The sequence below is a fragment of the Podarcis gaigeae genome (genome assembly GCF_964106915.1).
Source record: "Podarcis gaigeae genome assembly, chromosome: 7".
NCBI classification, from domain to species: Eukaryota; Metazoa; Chordata; class Lepidosauria; order Squamata; family Lacertidae; genus Podarcis; species Podarcis gaigeae.
The window spans coordinates 11,966,407-11,988,545 of NC_139683.1; the positions used below are offsets into that span (position 1 = coordinate 11,966,407).

The 22,139-nt window shown below is 46.8% G+C and overlaps 1 protein-coding gene and 1 long non-coding RNA gene across 2 annotated transcripts in view; one reads left to right on the forward strand and one right to left on the reverse strand.

Moving 5' to 3' along the window:
- The first annotated feature begins 2,959 nt into the window (after window positions 1–2,959).
- CYRIB (CYFIP related Rac1 interactor B) overlaps window positions 2,960–22,139 on the forward strand; it is a 66,784-nt gene continuing 47,604 nt past the window's right edge. The window contains exon 1 of the mRNA XM_083749382.1: window positions 2,960–3,106. The gene's annotated coding sequence lies outside the window, so the exon portion shown is untranslated. The remainder of the gene's footprint in view (window positions 3,107–22,139) is intronic.
- LOC310849349 lies at window positions 18,581–22,127 on the reverse strand. The gene is made up of 3 exons (XR_014566885.1): window positions 22,111–22,127; window positions 18,835–18,958; window positions 18,581–18,592 (listed from the first exon to the last, which is right to left on the reverse strand). It is a non-coding gene; the product is annotated as an uncharacterized lncRNA (long non-coding RNA).

The following is a 22,139-nucleotide window of genomic DNA, read 5'->3' on the forward strand; positions in this document are numbered from 1 at the left end:
TGTGTGTTTGTGTGTTTTCACTCAATCTAGGGTTTCCCAAACTTGAGTTTCAAGCTGCTTTCGGACTACTACTCCCATCACCCCTTGCTAGAAGGATGATGGGAATTGTAGTCCCAAAACTGCTGGAAACCCAAGCTTGGCTTAATCAGAGCTACTCAGCCTTTAACTGCTCCGTGTCAAGTAGAAATTGGTTAAGCTTGTATTGGCCCTGGGGTGGGGGAATGATGATAAGAAAAAGCCTCACCTGCTGTCTTTCAACCTGCTGACAGCTGTGAAAGGCATCCTAAGCTGCAGGAAAGGGCGACTCTATCCTTCTCATCTTCAAGGCAGCAAGATCCTGGTCCACAGCCAGTGCCAGATTTACATATAAGCTAAACAAGCTATAGTTCAGGGCCCCACTCTCTTGGGGGCCCCATAAAAATTTAAAGAAAAAAACTGGATGTACATTTCCAATATAAGACAAAAAACAAATAAAATAAAACCTACATACAGCAACAGTGTTTTGTGTTGTGTAGGCTCCTAGGGTGTAAGTAATGGGCCCTGCCTGCTAGCCTGTTCCCTAAAATATCACTGGTTTGCTCATTTCTATATATAGGGTGCCTACGTTCTGTATGTGCAAATGGCTTTAGATGCCCATTAGGTCCATAAATTACCATATAGCATATATTCAACACAAAAAAACAGTGGCAATTTGTTGTTGACAAAGGACAGCTGGACATATAAAGGGCCCCATTACCTTCAGGAGCTTAGGGCCTCATCAAACCTAAATCCGGCCCTGTCCATAGCTATGGACCTCAGTGTGACGCCACTCGCCCTTTGAAACTCCCTCCTGTTACATATCAGACAGGTGGCATCTCTACTACTCTACTTTGGTGGAAAGGAATTGCACAGCTTAGATATCAAATCTCGTGGGGGCCTCTAGGTTCTTTTCCTCCAGAAAGGTTCAAAGCATAGGTGTCTATAGACACCCGGCAAATGTCGCAAGTTTTTCTCCCTCCTCCTAACACTAGAACTCGTGGACATCCAAGGAAGCGGAAAATATTGGAAGGTTCAGGAAAGGGAAGAGTACTTCCTCACTGCAGTAAAAGGTAAAGGTAAAAGTACCCCTGCCCGTACAGGCCAGTCGTGTCCGACTCTAGGGTTGTGCGCCCATCTCACGTAAGAGGCCGGGGGCCAGCGCTGTCCGGAGACACTTCCGGGTCAGTGGCCAGAGTGACGAAGCTGCTCTGGCAAGCCAGCACCAGTGCAGCACACGGAAACGCCGTTTACCTTCCTGCTATAAAGCGGTACCTATTTATCTACTTGTACTTAAGGGTGCTAGGTGGGCAGGAACTGGGACCGAAAGACGGGAGCTCACCCCGCCGCGGGGATTCGAACCGCTGACCATGCGATTGGCAAGCCCTAGGCGCTGAGGTTTTACCCACAGCGCCACCCGCGTCCTCACTGCAGTACAAAGTTACAACTATGGAACTCACTTCTGCAGGAGGCAGTGAGAGCTACCAACCCGGGTGGCTTTAAAAGAGGATGGAACGAACTCATGGAGGAGAGGGCTCATACCCAGTGGCGTAGCGTGGGGGGTGCAGGGGGGCTGGCTGCACCGGGCACAACATCTGGGGGTTAGGGTGTGCAAATCCACGGGTTAGGCGGTGCAAATCCACGGGTTAGGGGGTGCAAATTACTTGCCTTGCCCCGGGTGCTGACAACCCACGCTACGCCACTGCTCATACCCATACCCAACATTTCTCAGATGAAAATAGGGACGTTCTCTTCTACAACAGGAAGCTGCTCCTGCGTTTGGTCTCGCTGCACACATATATGTTAAATATCATATATGTCAGTCACTTTGAGCCAATTGCAACCTTTCCACAGAACCTACCTCACAGGGTTGTTGCAAAGAAAAAATGTGCAAGGAAAGGGATCCTGCACCTTCCACAGGAAAATGGAACAAAATAAAATTACAGTGGTACCTTGGGTTACATACGCTTCAGGTTACAGACTCCGCTAACACAGAAATAGTACCTTGGGTTAAGAACTTTGCTTCAGGATGAGAACAGAAATCGCGCGGCGGCAGTTAGCTTAAAGTGGTGCTTCAGGTTAAGAACAGTTTCAGGTTAAGAACAGACCTCTGGAACGAATTAAGTATGTAACCAGAGGTACCACTGTATAGCTGTAAGCTCCATTTACAATAAAGGAATAAACACGCCTAACAAATGGCTGGCTGCTGAAGTATTTAAAGAATTTAAAGAGGATTTTTGACCTTTATTCTTCAAAATTATAGAAAGGGCTTCATACGCCCCCTTCCTTCATTTGGTGCAGGTATTTTATTATCAGTATAAACACACAAACACACACACAGAGACTTTTAATTGTTCTCCGAGAAGTGGAGGGGAGAAAACTGGAAAACAGGGACATCTCGGGGGGTCAAATCAGAAACCGGGATGGCTTCTGTAATTCCGGGACTTTCCATGGGGAAATCGGGGATGCTCGGAGGGTATGAGGGGCTGTCAATGGCGACTACTAGCCATGATGTTTTGCCTTCACAGTTGTTGGCTTCTGAAAACCAGCTCCTGGAAACAGGGGGGGGGGGGGAGAGGAGGGCTCTTGTGGTCGAATCCTGCTCGAAGGTTTCCCACAGGTATCTGGATGGCCCCTGTGAAGTACGAGATGCCCCTGGCTTGATCCTGCAGGGCTGTCTTTACGCAGATCCTCCCTCCTTTTCCAAACGTAAAAAGCTAGGAAAAGCTTTGCTCGCCTTCTGCCGACCGTGTGTCCAAAAACAACCTTTACTCCCAGGTAGATGCTTTCAGGATCGGGGCACGGATCGAGCATCTCGGAGGTAAACAGGGCTCCCTCCTCCTCCTCCTCTCCCCTGACGGGTCCCTTCCTTTTATAGCTATCTTTTTTGTCTCCCGCACGCAGCTTGCCGCCTCCTCTTCCTTGCAAACCTGTAGCAGTGACGTTGAGACTGACCAACCCGGAAGCTCCGTTGCCTTTTTGCAAAAGAGGCTGCAGAAATCTGGTTCCTTCTCCTGGCCGCCACCCGTTGCAATTCGGCGGATCGCTTGGCACCCACCCTGCTCCCTCGGATCCGCGCGCGGCGGAAACGGTGAGTGTGACCTGGTTATTAATAGTATTATTTTTGCATTATCATTTATTTGGCATTGCATTGCGTGGCATTGATTTGCAACACCGTCGCGCCTTCCCTTCGCTTCCTCGCCCCTCTCTCCGTCTTTGAAGTCATTCAAACCGGTTTCAGCGCAAAGGGAACGCGGTGGAGCATCACTATGGGGAAAGGGATCGAGGGATCGGGTGGGGAGCAGCGGAGCGTTGCGGTTTCCAGGCTGCCTCATTTATAAGGGGGAATGGGGGAGCCACCTTTCCCAATGAATGGGGGGGTGACAAAGCGACGCAGCCTCCCTCCCCTCCTATTGGCAAGGCCTTTCTCAGGCCCCGATCCCTACGCTGATGTGCGGTCGTCGGGGCCCGATCCTCCGCGTGCGGATTCCTCGGCAGGAAGTGTCGCTCAGTGGGTGCTCTTTACTCCCGGGGGAGCCTGCGTGAGGTTGTGGCCACGATCCTTGGCGGTGTGTGTGTGTGTGTGTGTGTGTAGGGGGTGGAAATTGCATGCATACTGTTGTGCGTCCCGATCCTCTGCCTGGTGACTCCGGGAGGATGCATTTATATTGCTAGGGAAGCGAGCGCAGGGTTGCAGCCTCGCTCCTTGCGTACGTGCGACCCGATCCTCCGCGGTGCGGCTCAATGGGGGGACTCTGACACCGTGGGGTGGAACTCCTGACAGCGTAGATCTACTCGGAAGTAAGCCCTGTTGACTTCAGTGGGGCTTACTCCCAGGTAAGTGGGGTTCGGGTTGCATCCTTCCTTGACTTGCAGGGTGCAGAATTCGATCGGTTTGCATGGGTAGCCTTTTCTTGATCACCCCCTAGCAGGCGACAGAATAGAGGAAGAGCAAAATATTATGGCTGTTTCTTCTTCTTCCTCCTCTTTTGGTTCTGGTGGAGGCGGGGAGAGGGAAGTTGAGCTCCGTGTTGGAGCATCTGCTTGGCTGCTAGAAGGCCCCTAGGTCCTTGGCATCTCCTTGGCATCTCCAGGTGAAACTCCGGAGAGCTGCTGCCCACCTGTGTAGGCAGTATTGAACTTGATGGATCAAGGGCCTGCTCAGTATTGTAGGGGGACGATAGCTAGAAGGCAGGGCACCTGCACTGCATGCAGAAGGACCAGGGTTCAATTCAAGGCATCCTCAGGTGAGCCTCTTACCTGAAACTCTGGAGAGCTGCTGCCAACCCGTGTAGGCAATATTGAGCTGGATGCATCAACAGCTTGCTCAGTATTGTAGGGGGACGATAGCTAAATGGCAGGGCATCTGCATGCAGAAGGACCAGGGTTCAATCCAAGGTATCTCCAGGAGGGGAACTCTGACACTCGGGAGAGCCACTGCCAGCCTGTGTAGGCAATACTGGGGTACATGAACCTAGTGATCTGACTCTGAATAAGATAACCCACATAGGCCAGTTTCAAATGTGGCTCGGAAGATGCGAACTGTCCCAGATTTGTAGGAGGATGTAACTGCAGCTGCTCTCTTCGTCCCTTTGCATTGGTTAGAGCCTTGGGCTAGGGCCCAGGAGAGCAGGGTTCGAATCCCCACTCAGCCATGAAGCTCGCTGGGTGGCCTTGGGCGACTCACCATCTCTCTGTCAAACCTACCTCACAAGGTTGTTGTGAGGATGGAACTGGAGAGGAGAACTGTGTATGGCACCTTAAGCTTCTTCAAAGATAAAGAGAGTATATAAATGCAACAAATAAGTAAATTATTCAATGCATTTACCATGGGATCTTGATTTTAGAAGACATCTGAAGGCAGCTCTGTACAGTGTAGGGAAGTTTTTAATGTTTAATTCTGTTTTTGTATATTCTGGAAACGGCCCAGAGTGGCTAGAGCAACCCAGTCAGATGGGCGGATGCTAATAATAATAATAATAATAATAATAATAATAATAATAATAATAGAAAAATAATTTATTTGAATTATTATGAGTTTGTATTGAACTGCACTAACTGCTCATTTAAATATTTGGCATTATGGTTTGATTACATTAATGGAAATGTTTGAGTTCCTAAATGCGAATGGCTTTGTTGTTACACCTTGGTTCTCAAAAGTATCTACATTACTGTCTTATTTATTTTATAGTACAGTGCATTGATTATTGCTTTTGTTTTATGGATCAATGACCTCGTTAGATTGTAAAATTCCTGTTAGATTGCTGTTTTAGGGGTTGTTTTTAAAAGTCTGGGACAGACTAATCCATTTTGCATTACTTTCTATGGGAAACGCTTTGGTTTTGGAACAGACTTCCCGAACGGATTAAGTTTGAGAACCAAGGTACCACTGTACAGTCAGCTGATCAGTGTGGAGTTCACTTCTGTCGGGAAAGCGCCATACAAAGATTAGATCAATTCTTTTAATGGGACTTTAGACCCCACAGTTATCCCTACAATTTTTGAATTGCAGAGTTTGATAAAATTTTTATTAGGGTTTTTTACAGAATAGAGTACAAAGACAATAAACAACCTTACTTTTATCTCGACAGAGTTTCATAACTTCTTTGGACTTCCTCACATCTCCCACTGCCATTTTCATCATCATAAATTTTGAATTGCAGAGTTTGAAGGGACCACGAGGGTCATCAAGTCTAACCCCCTGCAATGCAGGAATCTTTTGCCCAACACGGGGCTCGAACTCACGTCCCGAGACTAAGAATCTCATGCTCTCCTAGTAGCTGACATTGCTCAGGAACTCCCAAGGAGCCAAAAGTTCAGAGCGCTTTGGAAATCAGCCGTGAAAACTGTTGGGAGCTTGGAAAATGGTACCCAAGAAGAGACAGAGACCGGCTCCCCTAACCGCTAACAATCTCTTAAGTGCTGTTCGTATGTACAGGGAACAAACAACTTTACAAAGCACAAAGCAGTTTATGCGTACAGTGGTATCTTGGTTCTCAAACACCTTGGTACTCAAATGCCTTGGTTCTCAAACACCGAAAACCCGGAAGTAAGTGTTCCGGTTTCCAAATGTTTTTTGGAAGCAGAATGCCCACTGCGGTTGTCGGCTATTGTTTCTGGGGCGGCTGCACCAATCAGAAGCTGCGCTTTGGTTTTCGAACATTTCGGAAGTCAAACGGACTTCCGGAACGGATTAAGTTTGGAGCTTTTGTTTTTGCTATTTATTTTGCATTTTTGCTTTTGAGGGTTTTTTGGTTCATTTGTTTTCGTGACTGTGTGGAACCCAGTTCAGCTACTGATTGATTGATTGATTGATTGATTTGATTGATTGTGTGACTGTGGAAATGGATCAGAGGCCTCCCATCCAAACAATAACTATCATCAGTGCAAATAAGGAAAAAAAAGTAATTTTAATTTTTATCATCTACAATACTCTTATTTATTTTACAGTACAGTACATATTGCTTTCATTATATGTATCAGTGGTCTCGTTAGTTAGTAAAATTCATGTTAAATGGCCATTTTAGTGGTTGTTTTTAAAAGTCTGGAACGGATTAATCTGTTTTGCATTACTTTCTGTGGGAAAGCGCGCCTTGGTTTTGGAACGCTTTGGTTTTGGAACGGACTTCCGGAACGGATTAAGTTTGAGAACCAAGGTACCACTGTACTGGATGCTGTAGGGCTTTCAATGTGTGTGTGTCTAAAGGAGGAAAGGAACCATCACAAATGCTTTTGAATCACACTGTTTTCGTTAGGGTTATGTGCTATGTGGAGCTGCAGCCCCACAGCCGGATCCTAGAAGCCACCCCTATTTTTATTGCAGCTTTGTCCCCTATACCATGCAAAGTGTGCATGAGATTGCGGGCCGTTAAGAACAGAAACTTGGGCCCGTTTTGCATTCATAGGAGATGGGGAGGGGAGGATAATGGGAATAGAGGGAAAGGGTGTTGGCAGTTTGATAGATGCCCCCTCCTGATTTATAGGGCCTTGGTTGTTCAGCCTTGGGAAACTGGTGAGGATTCCCAGCTGGGAGGGGGAGGACTGGAAAGAGGAGGAGAGATGGCAAAGTAGCTTCAAGAAAAGTCTACAAGGCATCTCGGTGGATGTGAGTCTCTTCTGTCGCTTTCTTTGGGGTGGAATGCCTTGCTCTCTAACTTGAAAAAGCATGTAAAGGTAATAGGCTGTATGATAACAATTGCAAAGTTATTTACTAGAAACTTGGTCTAAATCACTGAGCCTAGGGCTTGCCGATCAGAAGGTCAGCGGTTCGAATCTCCGCGACGGGGTGAGCTCCCGCTGCTTAGTCCTGAGCCCGGTTTTCTGAACCGGGAAGGGTGGGGTATAAATAAAAGAATTATTATATTAATCCACATATTCACCTGCTGTCACCAAACATCCCTTGATGTGGCGAAATCAAGACCTGTATGAAAGTCACCTCTCGAATAGTCCTTTTGCTTTTTTCAGTGGTAAAATAAGGGTGACAGTATTCACATATTAGTTATTCTGAAGCATTTCCCCCAAACATTAAGAAAATATATGTGCCATTTGATTGCAGGACAACCTCTGAGCCCATGGTTCCCAACGTGTGGCACACACCCCACAGGGGGGCAATTAGAGAATGAGTTATTAACAGTTAATGGCCTTTTAGGCTTCCTCCACGTGAATAGGAGTTCACTTTTTGAATAATAAGAATTGTATGTCCGGGGGGGGGGGGGCAATTAGGATTTTAGAGATGCTTAGGTGTGGCATGGCCAAAAAATAATAATAATAATAATTGGGAACCACTGCTCTAAGCGGTTTACAAGAAAGATTAAAGGCTACCAGTAGAAACTGTTTAGTAACAACTGAAGACTTTCCAGTATAATTAAGATTAATGTAAATGCAGTGGTACCTCAGGTTACATACGCTTCAGGTTACAGACTCCACTAACCCAGAAATAGTGCTTCAGGTTAAGAAATTTGCTTCAGGATGAGAACAGAAATCGTGCTGCGGCAGCAGCAGGAGGCCCCATTAGCTAAAGTGGTGCTTCAGGTTAAGAACAGTTTAAGGTTAAGTACGGACCTCCGGAACGAATTAAGTACTTAACCCAAGGTACCACTGTAGAGAAGTGGGACGCAGGTGGCGCTGTGGGTTAAACCACAGAGCTTAGGACTTGCCGATCAGAAGGTCGGCAGTTCGAATCTCCACGACGGGGTGAGCTCCCGTTCCTTGGTCCCTGCTGCTGCCAACCTAGCAGTTCGAAAGCACGTCAAAGTGCAAGTAGATCAATAGGTACCACTCCAGCGGGAAGGTAAATGGTGTTTCTGTGCGCTGCTCTGGTTCGCTGTACGCCGGTTCACCAGTAAAGCGAGATGAGAGCCGCAACCCCAGAGTCGGCCATGACTGGACCTAATGGTCAGGGGTCCCTTTACCTTTCTAAATAGAGAAGTATACTGGCAAAGGAACAGCAAGACTCCCACGAGAGGTGGTGCTCTCCTTCCTTGGAGGTTTTTAACCAGACGTTGGATGGCCATCAGTCATGGATGCTTTTGTGTTTGTGAGGCTAACATGTTTGCAATAGTTGAACAGCCTTGGCCAGAAATTTCACAGGCTCTTTGCACTTCATTCCTGCAGTAAAGACATGATGGGTGTCACTGGAAAACAACAACTGGGGAATGCAAATGGCTTTTCCACCTGCAAGGCAGACAGAACCTGTTGTGAGATCCACTGGGGATGGCATTTAACTTGAGTTCCGATTTAGAATACAGTGGTACCTCGGGTTAAGTACTTAATTCGTTCTGGAGGTCCGTACTTAACCTGAAACTGTTCTTAACCTGAAGCACCACTTTAGCTAATGGGGCCTCCTGCTGCAGCCGTGCTGCCAGAGCATGATTTCTGTTCTCATCCTGAAGCAAAGTTCTTAACCCAAGGTACTATTTCTGGTTTGGCGGAGTCTGTAACCTGAAGCGTATGTAACCTGAAGCGTATGTAACCCGATGCGTATGTAACCCGAGGTACCACTGTACAAACACGCCCAAAACCTAGCAGATGCATTCAGGACTAAAAAGTGCTGAGCACATGGGAGTTAAACCACTGGCAGAGACAGAACGGGCCAGCCACCACCCATCCCCCTAAATAAATATGATTCAGACTGCAGAAAACTATTATGGTACAGAATGTGCCCACAGTAGCACGGCTCCAGCATGACTCAGGGAAGTGAAGGAGCCTTGGGATGGGCACTGGAAAGGAGATCTGGTTGAGATCTTGCCTTGGGACCATGGAAAGTGAGCTGCTTTGCCTCAAAACACTTTGGGTGTGATCCACTACAACTGGGATCTGATGCCTAACTCTTGGAAAACGGAGGCTTCTTTAGCATTGGGGATCCCGCCCCCCGGTTGTCAGAAATGGGCAAAAATGGGGTGAAATTAGCCACCCCTTCTGGGAAGCCTGCCAAATGTCAGACAAGTAGGTTCAGGGGCTTCTGTGCTTGGTGCCTGTAAAACTTGCTGCTTCTTCTTCCTTGTTGTTGTTTAGTTGTTTAGTTGTGTCTGACTCTTTGTGACCACATGGACCAGAGCACGCCAGGCACTCCTGTCTTCCACCGCCTCCCACAGTTTGGTCAAACTCATGCTTGTAGCTTCAAGAACACTGTCCAACCATCTCGTCCTCTGTCATCCCCTTCTCCTTGTGCCCTCCATCTTTCCCAACATCAGGGTCTTTTCCAGGGAGTCTTGTGTTCTCATGAGGTGGCCAAAGTATTGGTGCCTCAGCTTCAGGATCTCTCTTTCCAATGAGCACTCAGGCCTGATTTCCTTCAGAATGGAGAGGTTTGATCTTCTTGCAGTCCATGGGACTCTCAAGAGTCTCCTCCAGCACCATAATTCAAAAGCATCAATTCTTCAGTCATCAGCCTTCTTTATGGTCCAGCTCTCACTTTGATACATCACAACTGGGAAAACCTAAAACTTTTCTCATTTCTTTGCAGAAGTGGATGAAATTTGCAGGCAACCACTTTTGCCTTTTCGTTGATAGTCAATAGGGCCAAATGAAGAGTTAGATTTCCCGGGGTGAGATGAGGCCTTGGGTCTGAGTTGAAGCAGGATGAGCCTAATGGGATGAACTGAGATCTGTGCTGCATTTTAATTTTGATGTGACAGTTTATAGCCAAGTCACTAGTCCTCATCCTTCCTTCACGTCCAGTCTGATATGAGAATAACAGTGTGGTCCAGTTTGAAGGGAACATCAAATAACGTGGGGGGGGGGCACATCCAAATGTGTCCATCCATTTGCACAACAGGACTTTCCCCTTTTCCCATCCCCTTGCATGCCTCCACTCCTGAGCAGATTTGGGAAACTGCAGGAAGTGAGGGGAAATCCTAGTCTTGCAATGTTGGGTTTTTATGCAAACTTTAGAAAGCGCTTTTCAAATTTAAAAGCCCCATAGAAACCAGGAGCGCTAGCTAACAGTTGTTCCTCTTTTTATAGGTGGAAGCCCGAAAATAATTATGTGGCTGGCCTGGGGATTTTAATCTAAATCTGCTGGGTCTTCCATAATAGCTGGTTATGTGCTACACTATTCATGATACACAACACCCCAGGTTATATCAGCTACTAAACTTCGTTAAGCTGTGTGGAGTTGTTTCACAGTGGCTGTACGGTTGCAGCCCAAACACTGATCCCCCTCTCTCTTTTTAATGTGTTTCTGGTTGTAATTATCCATGTGTTAGCATCCACCACATGCTAGGCTACTTATCGTAGGTTGAGCTGGTTAGATTTCATTTGGACAAAAGCAGATTATCGCCTTATGTCACAGCAGATGCTGGGTCCCAAGACTTTCCAGTCTTCCCTGTTTGCATTTCCAGATTCCTACATCTGTTGCCGAGATCCAACAGCCTCGGTTCTCTGTTAAACATGGGTCAGGCTGGCCTGCAAGGGGACATGGACTTGGGCTTTAGAGCAGGGTTAGAAACTCAGATATATAAGCTAATTGCCAAAGGAACACGCTAACCCTCATGGAATCCTAGAGTTGGAAGGGACCCAAGGGCCATCTAGTCTAACCCCCGCAATACAACCTGCGTTGCAGTCGCCACAACGGGAATACAGTCATACCTCGGGTTAAAGTCGCTTCAGGTTGCGCTCCGCGGCCACTCGGAAGTAACGGAACAGGTTACTTCTGGGTTTCGCCGCTTGCGCAGACGCTCAGAATGATGTCACACGCAGAAGCGGCAAATCGTGATGTGGGAACCATGTGTGGAAACAGTAAAGATCTAAGGATCCCCAGGTATTCATCTTCCACAACTTTGATGCTCGCCCTTTTTGGTAACCTGTCTTTAGGTTCCCACGTTGCTGCATCAAAATAGTCTCCCCATCAGACTGAAACTCTTGAGAAACCTCTCATGGCTTTTGCACCAACCATTTTCAAGGTGGTCAACACCATTGCAATAAGTTTCCTTTGTGTTGTGGTGTGTAGCATAGCAAGAATTCAGCTTTATTTCCCTTCTCTTGGGTGTAGTTTTCTGACGGTTGTGCCATAAAACCAGAAGTGGAATATTGACAGTTTGGACATCAGTTATTCCTTCCTCTCGGGGCTTTCCACTTTCTCCTTACAACAGCCCTGCGGTGTAGGGCAGTGTTAAAAATTACCCATGTGCCAGGCATATTTTGCAACTGGCACAGGTCCATCAGATGTCAAGGAAATAAACAACTATCTGACTTTTAGAAGACACTTGGAGGCATGTCTAGGGAAGTTTTTAAATGTTTGATGTTTTATTGTGTTTTTCTTATTATGTTGGGAGCTGCCCAGAGTGGCTGGGGAAACCCAGCCAGATGGGCGGGGTGTAGATGATGATGATGATAATGATGATGATAATAATAATAATAATAATAATAATAATAATAATAATAATAATAATAATGGCTACATGAGATCTCTGGATGCCAGACTGGCAACTGGGGAAAGCAAAATGTCCCTTGGAGAAGGATCTGCAATATTTTCCTTTAAGCTTGAATTTGTTTTATTCTGGATGCTTTTATCTGATGTTTTAATGTGTTGCCAACTGCTTTGAGGGTTGTTCTTTAAAATATAAATCGGCACAGAAATGAAATTAATAATAATGACAACAGCAGCAAGCTTCAGTGAGGAAAAAATGGCACCTAGGCATTCCATTGTGGTGACAATAAACTAGGTATAAAGTGCCATTTGGCGATTATATTATATCAATGAAGATCCTTTATTAGGCATGGCAAACCACACATTATCAAACAGACACTGTATACAAACTGTGCAAAATATGAACTCAACATAACAAGGTTTGTCCCAGTCATATCTTTGACTCCAGAGAAAATCAATTTGGATTATATTACGGTATATATCTGAGTTTCTAACACTGGACTGTAAGGTCAGCCGGTGAGTTTCACGGCCAAGTGAGCTAGGTTAAGAGCTTTGAGAATTTAAAGGAGAAAAGTCTAGGGACACATATATATTGACTCATTCTGACCATTCATAACGTAAGAATATTTTTCACAACGGTCAGCAAGGCAGCCGGGTGGGGAAAGTGAATACAAGTGACAACAATTAACTTTAACGTCGTTCACCACTCATGCTCAGGCTGCTCAGAAAAAGCATTTTGGTTCCTGAAATTCATTCTGATTGTGCGAATGAAGTAGAATGGATAGAATTCCACACGGGGCATTAGTGTATGGAAAGAGTCCAGATCCGACCTGGGAGAAGAGTTGGTGGAAGAAGATTGGAAGAAATTTAAAGACTATCTGCAAAACCACATTAAAATTAATGAATGTTAAAATGATGTTGGATTGAAAATAAATGGTATTAGCAACAAAGTTAATAAGAATATGCAAAAATGAATTGATAATGGATGAAAATATAGAGTTGTAATATGTTAAGATAAAGAGTTAAGATAAATGAAAGAGGGCAAGGATTTGCTGAATGGATTATATAAATCGGGAATACAAAAAGGGGAGGTGTGAGGAGGTCAAGGAAACAAGCTAATGAGTTTAAAGCTATAAAAAATGGATTTGTTTTTAACTTCTTTTTTCCTACTTTTTCGTTTTCTGTATTTTGTATTTTTATTTTTTATGCATTTTTGTATTTATGACTTTGTAAAATCTTAATAAATATTCTTAAAAAAAAGGGAAAGAGTCCAGATCCAAGGATCCCCAAGTATGCACCTCCAGATGGTGCCCATGTCAGGCTCCATCATGGCATCTTCACCTGGTTTCAAGATGCCCATAGGGTAAGGGTAAAGGGACCCCTGACCATTAGGTCCAGTCATGGCCGACTCTGGGGTTGCGGTGCTCATCTTGCTTTATTGGCCGAGGGAGCCGGTGTACAGCTTCCAGGTCATGTGGCAAGCATGGCGAACCAGAGCAGCGCATGGAAACGTTGTTTACCTTCCCGCCGGAGCGGAACCTAATTATCTACTTGCACTTTGATGTGCTTTCGAACTGCTAGGTTGGCAAGAGCTGGGACCGAGCAACGGGAGCTCACCCCGTCACGGGGATTTGAACCGCCGACCTTCTGACTGGCAAGCCCTAGGCTCTGTGGTTTAACCCACAGTGCCACCCGCGTCCATAGGCAGGTGCAAAATGCGCCTGGCTAATTTCAAACACTGCCTAGGAGGCAATGGAAGCTGCGCTGGTGCCAGCAGATAGCGGGTGTTGGCAACCCCTGTGCTAAAGGAGCAGGAGCCATTGGGGAACAGGCGAGCCCAAGTTCTGAGTTTCTGACGCAACAGGTGCAATGTTCATGCAGTTAGGTACTTGCACGAATGTAAACCAAGTAAATATAGCAGCAGCAGCTGCTGCTATTTGCCTTGCATTTTACCACCCCATGCAAATAGCTGCAGGAGGGGGGGCACCTAGATCAAGACTCTGGCAGAGGAAGAGGAGTGCGGGAGCGCCCCGCCCCTGGCAGCGCAATCCTGGTAGGGTGCCATTGCGGCCAAGTCAGGCTTACAGTCAGGTTTACTGTAAACTGAATGGTGGGCATTGATAAAGGTAAGTACACGTAAATTGCATGTTGCTTCACCATTTTTCAAACTTCAGGGCTTGAACTTCCGTTTCTTGGAACTCCTGGAATGCTCAGCGGCAGGGAGGTCTCTCTTCAGAGTCCAACAGTAGTCAGCCATCATGACTGCGTCCCAGTGACCCTGATACCTGGTCTCCATCTCTTTCATGTCCTGATGGAATCTCTCCCCCTGCTCGTCACTCATTGAACCCAGGTTCTCAGGAAACCGGTCCATATGTGAAAATAGGTAGGTAGTGCATCTTGATGCTCATGTTGCAGCCCAGGTTTCTGAAAGCAGTCAGCATGTTGTTGACAAGTTCTGTGTAGTTTCTGGCCTTATTGTTGCCAAGAAAGTTCTTCACTACCAGAACAAATGCCTACCACGCTTCCAGTTCCACTTCGTTCATTGAGTTTCCGAACTCTGGATCTCTGATGAGCTGACGGATCTGAGGACCATCAAAGATGCCAGCTTTCAACTTCTCCATGGTCAATCCTGGAAAAGCCTGGCACAAGTAAGTGAAGCAGTCACCATCCTTGTCCAGAGCCTTGGTGAACTGCTTCATTAAGCCGAGCTTGATGTGCAGCGGTGGGAAGAGTATTCTGTCTCTGTCCCCAGAGGGTCGTTATAATAATAATAATAATAATAATTTATTATTTATACCCCGCCCATCTGGCTGGGCCTCCCCAGCCACTCTGGGTGGCTTCCATAAAAACCAAAAATACAGTAAAATATCACACGTTAAAAACTTCCCTGAAGCCTTAAGATGTCTTCTGAATGTCAGGTAGTTGTTTATCGCTTTGACATCTGCTGGAAGGGCGTTCCACAGGGTGGGCGCCACTACCGAGAAGGCCCTCTGCCTGGTTCCCTGTAGCTTTGCTTCTCGCAATGAGGGAACCAGCGCATCAGATTCGTCCTAAATCAACTGAAAAAACGCAGACAACAAATTTGTTGTTGACCAGTGTAATAATTGTAATAATAATTTATTATTTATACCCTGCCCATTTGGCTGGGTTTCCCCAGCCACTCTGGGCAGCTTCCAACAAAACACTAAAATACAATAACCTCTTAAACATTAAAAGCTTCCCTAAAGAGGGCTGCCTTCAGATGTCTTCTAAAAGTCTGGTAGTTATTTTTCTCTTTGACATCTGGTGGGAGGGCGTTCCACAAGGTGGGTGCCACCACCGAGAAGGCCCTCTGCCTGGTTCCCTGTAACTTGGCTTCTCGCAATGAGGGAACCGCCAGAAGGCCCTCGGCGCTGGACCTCAGCGTCCAGGCAGAACGATGGAGGTGGAGATGCTCCTTCAGGTATACAGGACCGAGGCCGTTTAGGGCTTTAAAGGTCAGCACCAACACTTTGAATTGTGCTCGGAAACGTACTGGGAGCCAGTGTAGGTCTTTCAAGACCGGTGTTATATGGTCTCGGCGGCCGCTCCCAGGCACCAGTCTGGGTGAAAGCCTACCCTTCTACGTAGAGCTTCTTATCTGGATTTGCCGTGTGTGTGCCACTGCTGCTATTTTCTTAAAAAGGAATGCAGCCATTAGCATTTGCATGAGAAACGTTGCTTCTCTGGGTAGGAGTAAAGGGCGGGAACCTGTGGGCTGCAGATTGTACCAGGCTTGGGCTTTTGGTAGACCTGCCATTCTTTTAAGGTCTGAAACTGTCAGGCATTGGGTGCCCTGGAAGTATTCCGGGCTCCTCCAGTCAACCGGAGATGGCAATCCATTTTGCTTGCCAGCAAGGCAATAGATCAGCATGTTGCTCTTGAGCCAAGTGAAGCTAAAAGAGGGTTATTCATGCAGAGATGAAAGCCCAGAGCATCCAAATGGCATCAATACATTAACATTGGCAGAAACAGAAGCCACTGGGGGGCAGGGAAAGCAAAAATAAAACCCCGATTGCTTCGTGTGGGAGGTGAAAAGGGGAGGTCACAGTCTGGATGGCGAGACCCTGCGGGTGACACATTCCCCCAGCCTAGTCCTGAAGGATTGTGCTGCGAAGCCACTCATAGATTTACTAAGGTAATGTTGCCTTAACTGGGCAAAAGGCCTGCAAATAAAATAAATGATATTGCCATGGCAAGGATTATGCTTTGTAATGTAGTACAGCTGGGAGCTGCGTTCGAATTAAACGCTGCTGAGTTGTGAATTTCACTGAGGGACCTTGGGCCAATATCTCTTTGCTTATCCTTCCTCACAGGGTTGTTGATGGAGGGGCTTCATGAAGGAGGGATGGGGCACCTGTGTGATTAATTCTACAAACTTGCTTTTTCCTTCAAACCTTTTGCCTGCCGTTATTTACAGAGAAGACTTCTTTTTCCTGAATGCACAGGAAGCCGTCGCCTGCGGAGTCAGGTCTTTAATAATAATAATAATAATAATAATAATAATAATTTATACTCCACCCTCTCCGGCCAGAGCCAGGCTTAGGGCGACTATCACTAGTAAAATTACAGTAAAAACATAATAGGGGGAAAACAACAACCACAATTTAAAATACAGGTTAAAATCCAATTTAAAATGCAGCCTCATTTTAAAAGTAGCCCATAGATCAAAACCCTAAAGGGAGGGAAACATAAAGGTCAGACTGAGTCCAAACCAAAGGCCAGGCGAAACAGCTCTGTCTTGCAGGCCTTGTGGAAAGATATCAAGTCCCGCAGGGCCCTAGTCTCTTGTGACAGAGCGTTCCACCAAGTCGGGGCCAGTACTGAAAAGGCCCTGGCCCTAGTTGAGACCAATCTAACCACCTTGCAACTTGAGACCTCCAAAATTTTGTCATTTGTGGACCTTAAGGTCCTCCGTGGGGCATACCAGGAGAGGCGGTCCCGTAGGTACGTGGGTCCTAGGCCGCATAGGGCTTTAAAGGTCAAAACCAGCACCTTGAACCTGACCCTGTACTCCACCGGGAGCCAGCGCAGCTGGTATAGCACCAGGTGAATGTGATCCCACGGCGAGGAGCCTGTAAGGAGCCTCGCCACAGCATTCTGCACCCGCTGGAGTTTCTGGGTCAGCTTCAAGGGCAGCCCCGCGTAGAGCAAGTTACAATAATCAAGCCTGGAGGTGACTGTCATATGGATCACTGTGGGCAGATCAGGGCGAGAAAGGTAAGGGACCAACTGCTTAATACGGCGGAGATGGGAAAATGCCCCCTTTGCTGTGGCTGCAACCTGTGCCTCCATGAGCCCATGGAGCCTAGTAATGTCCACCCGGACCGGTAGTGACTCTCCAGGGTTTTGGGCAAGGGTGCCAAGAGATGCCAGGGATGGAACTAGGGACCTTTCCTTTAGCATGCAACACATGTGCTCTGCTGCTGAGCTTGCAACCCTTCCCCGAAGCACAGCTTGCACCAAAGGAGGAGGAAACGGCGACAGGAAAGTAGTTGTGCAGACAAAACAACTCTGCCCAAGGTCAAAATGAGCTCACATCTAGCTGGGTCTCTCTCGGGTTTTTCTTGATAACTGCGGTGCCAAAGAACTGAGAAAAGCAAAGGGGTCCAGTGCTGAAGTCAGATTTACTCCAAAGGGCCCTTCAATGTAACTCTTTCCTCCTGTGGTTTCCAGAAGCAAACTGCCTTGTGGGAGAAGAAAAGGCTAACTCTACACAAATTTGGAGTGGAGACGGTTGGATGGCGCCTTACACGTCTCCTTCCTGCAACGCCTGCAGCCGAGCTGGTGTCAAACGTCTTGCTCTGCTCTCCTTTGGACCACATCGGCGAGGCTGTGAGGGGGTCTTGTTGTCTGGGCAGCCCAGGACCTCCAGACACACTGCCCAGGCTTGCGCCCCAGAGGCTTGCTGACTTCACCCCAAGAGGCACACTCCATTGTCTCTCGAGACAGATGGATGCCAACAACTGGTAGCAAAATTGGGACATATCCATCAGGTTTCATAGCCATTCATAGCCTGGTCCTCCTTGAATCTGCCCAGTCTTCTTTTAAAGACGTCCAAGGTGGCGCCGCTGCATCTTGTGGGATTAAATCCCACAATTTTATTTGGAAGTGCTTCCTTTTCTCTGGCTTGAATCTCCTACTACAGTCACAAAAGGTAAAGGGACCCCTGACCATTAGGTCCAGTCATGACCGACTCTGGGGTTGCAGCGATCATCTTGCTTCGCAGGCCGAGGGAGTCAGCATAACTAAGCTGCTTCAGGCGAACCAGAGCAGCACACGGAAACACTGTTTACCTTCCTGCTGGAGCGGTACCTATTTATCTACTTGCACTTTGACCTGCTTTCAAACTGCTAGGTGGGCAGGAGCTGGGACCGAGCAAGGGGAGATCACCCCGCCGCGGGGATTCGAACCGCCGACCTTCTGATCAGCAAGTCCAAGGTTCTGTGGTTTAACCCACAGCGCCACCCATGTCCTTATACTACAGTCATACCTTGGGTTAGATATGCTTCAGGATGAATATTTTCGGGTTTTGCCACTCGCGCATGCGCAGATGCTCAAAATAACGTCACACACATGCGCAGACGCGGGTTGCGTTTGCTTCAGGATGTGAACGGGGCTCCAGAACGGATCCCGTTCGCATCCAGAGGTAGCACTGTATTCTTCTTCATTGGATAACCTCGGGTTGTACTATTATCCGAGACAGAAAAATGTCCATCTTACCATTTTTTAAAAGACAAACCCAACAAACAAGAAAGTCACCCAAACTGTCCTTTTAAGGGACTTGATCCAGCTTTGATCGTTTTGGTTGCCCACTTTTGAGATATAAACTACAACTCTCGTCGTCCCAGACCACTGGGCATGCTGACCGGGGCGGAGGCTGATCAGAGTTGGAGCCCAATGACACCTGGAGGGCCACAGGCCACCCACACCTGGTTTAGAAATGTCAAGCTCAGCTCCTTGGATTGTGCCATGTCGTTGGTAAGTTGCACAGTCTCGTTTCCGGACGCCGTTGGATGGGTTTAATCATTGTGACCTAGTTGTAGCTTCTGCAAACTGGCTGAACATGGAGAGTAAGGGATGAGGGAACCAAGGCTTGGCCTTGAGGGCATCTTGCAAGTTCATGGCTGGGGTGAAATTTGAAAGGGTGTGTGTGGAAAGGGATTCCATGCCCCTGCAGTTAGCATCTCTGCTGCACCAGCTCTCTCATTAAGTGCAGAAAAGCTCCAGAAGGCAGCCCAAGCCCCAATGGGACTACTTTCTTAATGTCATATATGTCGGAGACAAGAGCGAACTTACAGAGATCAAAGAGACTGACTAATCAAACCTTGGAGGTATCAAAAAATAAAATGAAACGAAATAATGCTGAGCCTGTCAGCTGCTTCTGCATAGTAGGTTTCCTTCCTTCCTTTCTAGAACAGGTTGCGTTTCCTCACTTTTAAGTTCTTGCAGTCATAAAGCTCAATTTCCCTCTCTGTCTCCCCTTTTATAACAGCCAGTAATGTTTATAACAACCAACAAGTTTCCCCTGTTCCCTTTTACTTATGCATTGGGGACGATGAGAGGGTCCCCGTTAACCACTGTCCAGGCACAACAATACGCCAGATTTGCAGTTGCTCTGTAATAATAATAATAATAATAATAATAATAATAATAATTTATTTATACCCCGCCCATCTGGCTGAGTTTCCCCCAGCCACTCTGGGCGGCTCCCAACCGAGTGTTAAAAACAATACAGCATTAAATATTAAAAACTTCCCTAAACAGGGCTGCCTTCAGGTGTCTTTTAAAGATAAGATAGCTGCTTATTTCCTTCACATCTGTAGGGTGGGCGGGCGCCACTACCAAGAAGGCCCTCTGTCTGGTTCCCTGTAACCTCACTTCTCACAATGAGGGAACCGCCAGAAGGCCCTCGGTGCTGGATCTCAGTGTCTGGGCTGGACGATGGGGGTGGAGACTCTCCTTCAGGTGTATAGGATCAAGGCCGTTTAGGGCTTTAAAGGCCAGCACCAACACTTTGAATTGTGTTCAGAAACGTACTGGGAGCCAATGCAGATCTCTCAGGACCAGTGTTACGTGGTTCCGACGGCTCTGTAGAAAATATGGATCTGCCTCCCATATACTCACACATAATATCTCCTTATGCTGTGTTTATTTTTGCGGTGCTCCTGGTTGCTGTTCCTTAAGCCAGTGGTATGAAGCCCATGGCCCTCCAGATATTATTGGACTACAGTTCTCATCATGCCTGGTCGTTTGACATGGTGATTGGGGCTGATGGGAATTGGCATCTAACATTTGGAGGGTCACAAGGCCCCTGCCTGTGCCTTTTAACTCCTTTTCAGTTGGAGGGTGGGTTACAGTGATGCATTGCAATTCGTGCCTGGGCCTTCTCTCTCTCTGACCCCGTTTCCAAGTACCGTTGGTGAAATCAGGTCGGAAATATCAGATATGCAGTTTGAGCCAGGGACATCTTTCTGATTGAAAATTGTAGAACTACAAGCTTTTTTGGTGCTGCACCCAGAGAAATCTCCCCGTCTGAAGATAATGAGGTTGCTGGGTCAGTGAAACTATTATCGCCTGCCACTGGTGCGATATTGCACCAGCCATTTGGGATTTGCAAGTTATTAACTGCAGGAGATACAAACCTAGAAAGCATCTTAAAAAGTAGAGACATCACCTTGCCAACAAAGGTTCGTATAGTTAAAGCTATGGTTTTCCCAGTAGTGATGCATGGAAGTGAGAGCTGGACCATAAAGAAGGTTGATCGCCGAAGAATTGATGCTTTTGAATTATGGTGCTGGAGGCGACTCTTGAGAGTCCCAGGGACTGCAAGAAGATCAAACCTATAAATTCTGAAGGAAATCAGCCCTGAGTGCTCACTGGAAGGACAGATTGTGAAGCTGAGACTCCAATACTTTGGCCACCTCATGAGAAGGAAAAGATCCTGATGTTGGGAAAGATGGAGGGCACAAGAAGAAGGGGACGACAGAGGACAAGATAGATGGACAGTGTTCTCGAAGCTACCAGCATGAGTTTGACAAAACTGCGGGAGGCAGTGGAAGACAGGAGTGCCTGGCGTGCTCTGGTCCATGGGGTCACGAAGAGTTGGACACGACTAAACAAACTGCAGGAGCTGCTTGAGATGCCAGCGGTGGGTTGCCACAGTTGGACTCCTCCGTGCCAGAGCTCCTGTGCCGTTATCAGTAGCAGGGCAGGTGGAAATGGAACAGGTGAAGCAAAGCTCAGCCTGGCGTTGAAGACATCACCTGTTTGATTTTCCGCCAAGCTCACCTGTCAAAGAAACAGCAGGGACGTGGCAATCCTAAATCAGCCAATGATGCCCTGATTTATTATGTATTCTTGAGATTTATTATTCACCAAAAGGTCCAAGGGTGGGTGGCAAAGTATCAAAATACAAATAAAGCCACAATAAAATCACGAGATGTAATGAAAACAGCAGCAAATCAGTGTGGCACAACGGATGGAGATAACTGAACTTATTTATAGACGAGGCAGCGAAGTATGTACTGTCAATAATAAATTATTATTATTATTACTTGTTGGGGTTAGTCTTGTGACTTGTTGGGTTAGTCTTGCATCTTCAAGTGGATGGACAGCTGCCCAGAAGAAGCAGGCAAGGGGTCTAGCTGGGGAAGTTTGCCTGGCATGCAAATATCCTCAGAGAGTGAAGTTTTTTTGTTTGGTTTTTCCACCTTTTCCAAAACTAAACCAATCATCGCTAGCACTTCCCCTTGGAACATGCCATGAATGAGGCTCATGGCTGGAAGATGCCGGCAACCCAGGAGACTGCACCAGCTTTTGCCATGTGCTCTCTGCACAGGCACACACGTGTGCGCTCTCCAAACCGTTTGGAAAAAGGGAAACTTGAAGCCATAAATGCAAGATATAGAAACAAAGATTTACCCAAACGCACAGTTTTAATTCTATTAATGTTTCAATGGATTTTTTAAAATATTTTTTTGGGGAAAAATTAGCTGTTCTTTAGGCAGTGCATAATATGAAATATTATTAATTTTAACCATATCGTTCAAATCCTCTCCGTTTTAATCAGGTGTTGCGGGGTGTGTGTGGAAAGCCCCACGCGATTCCTTCCCGAAATCATCCCGAGATTTAACCGCTTTTAAGAGAAAACGGATTAGAGGGACTAATCCCGCCCGCCCGCCCGCGCCGAGAAACATAAAGATCACCTGCGGGCGCGTTTCTTTTTTATGTTTTA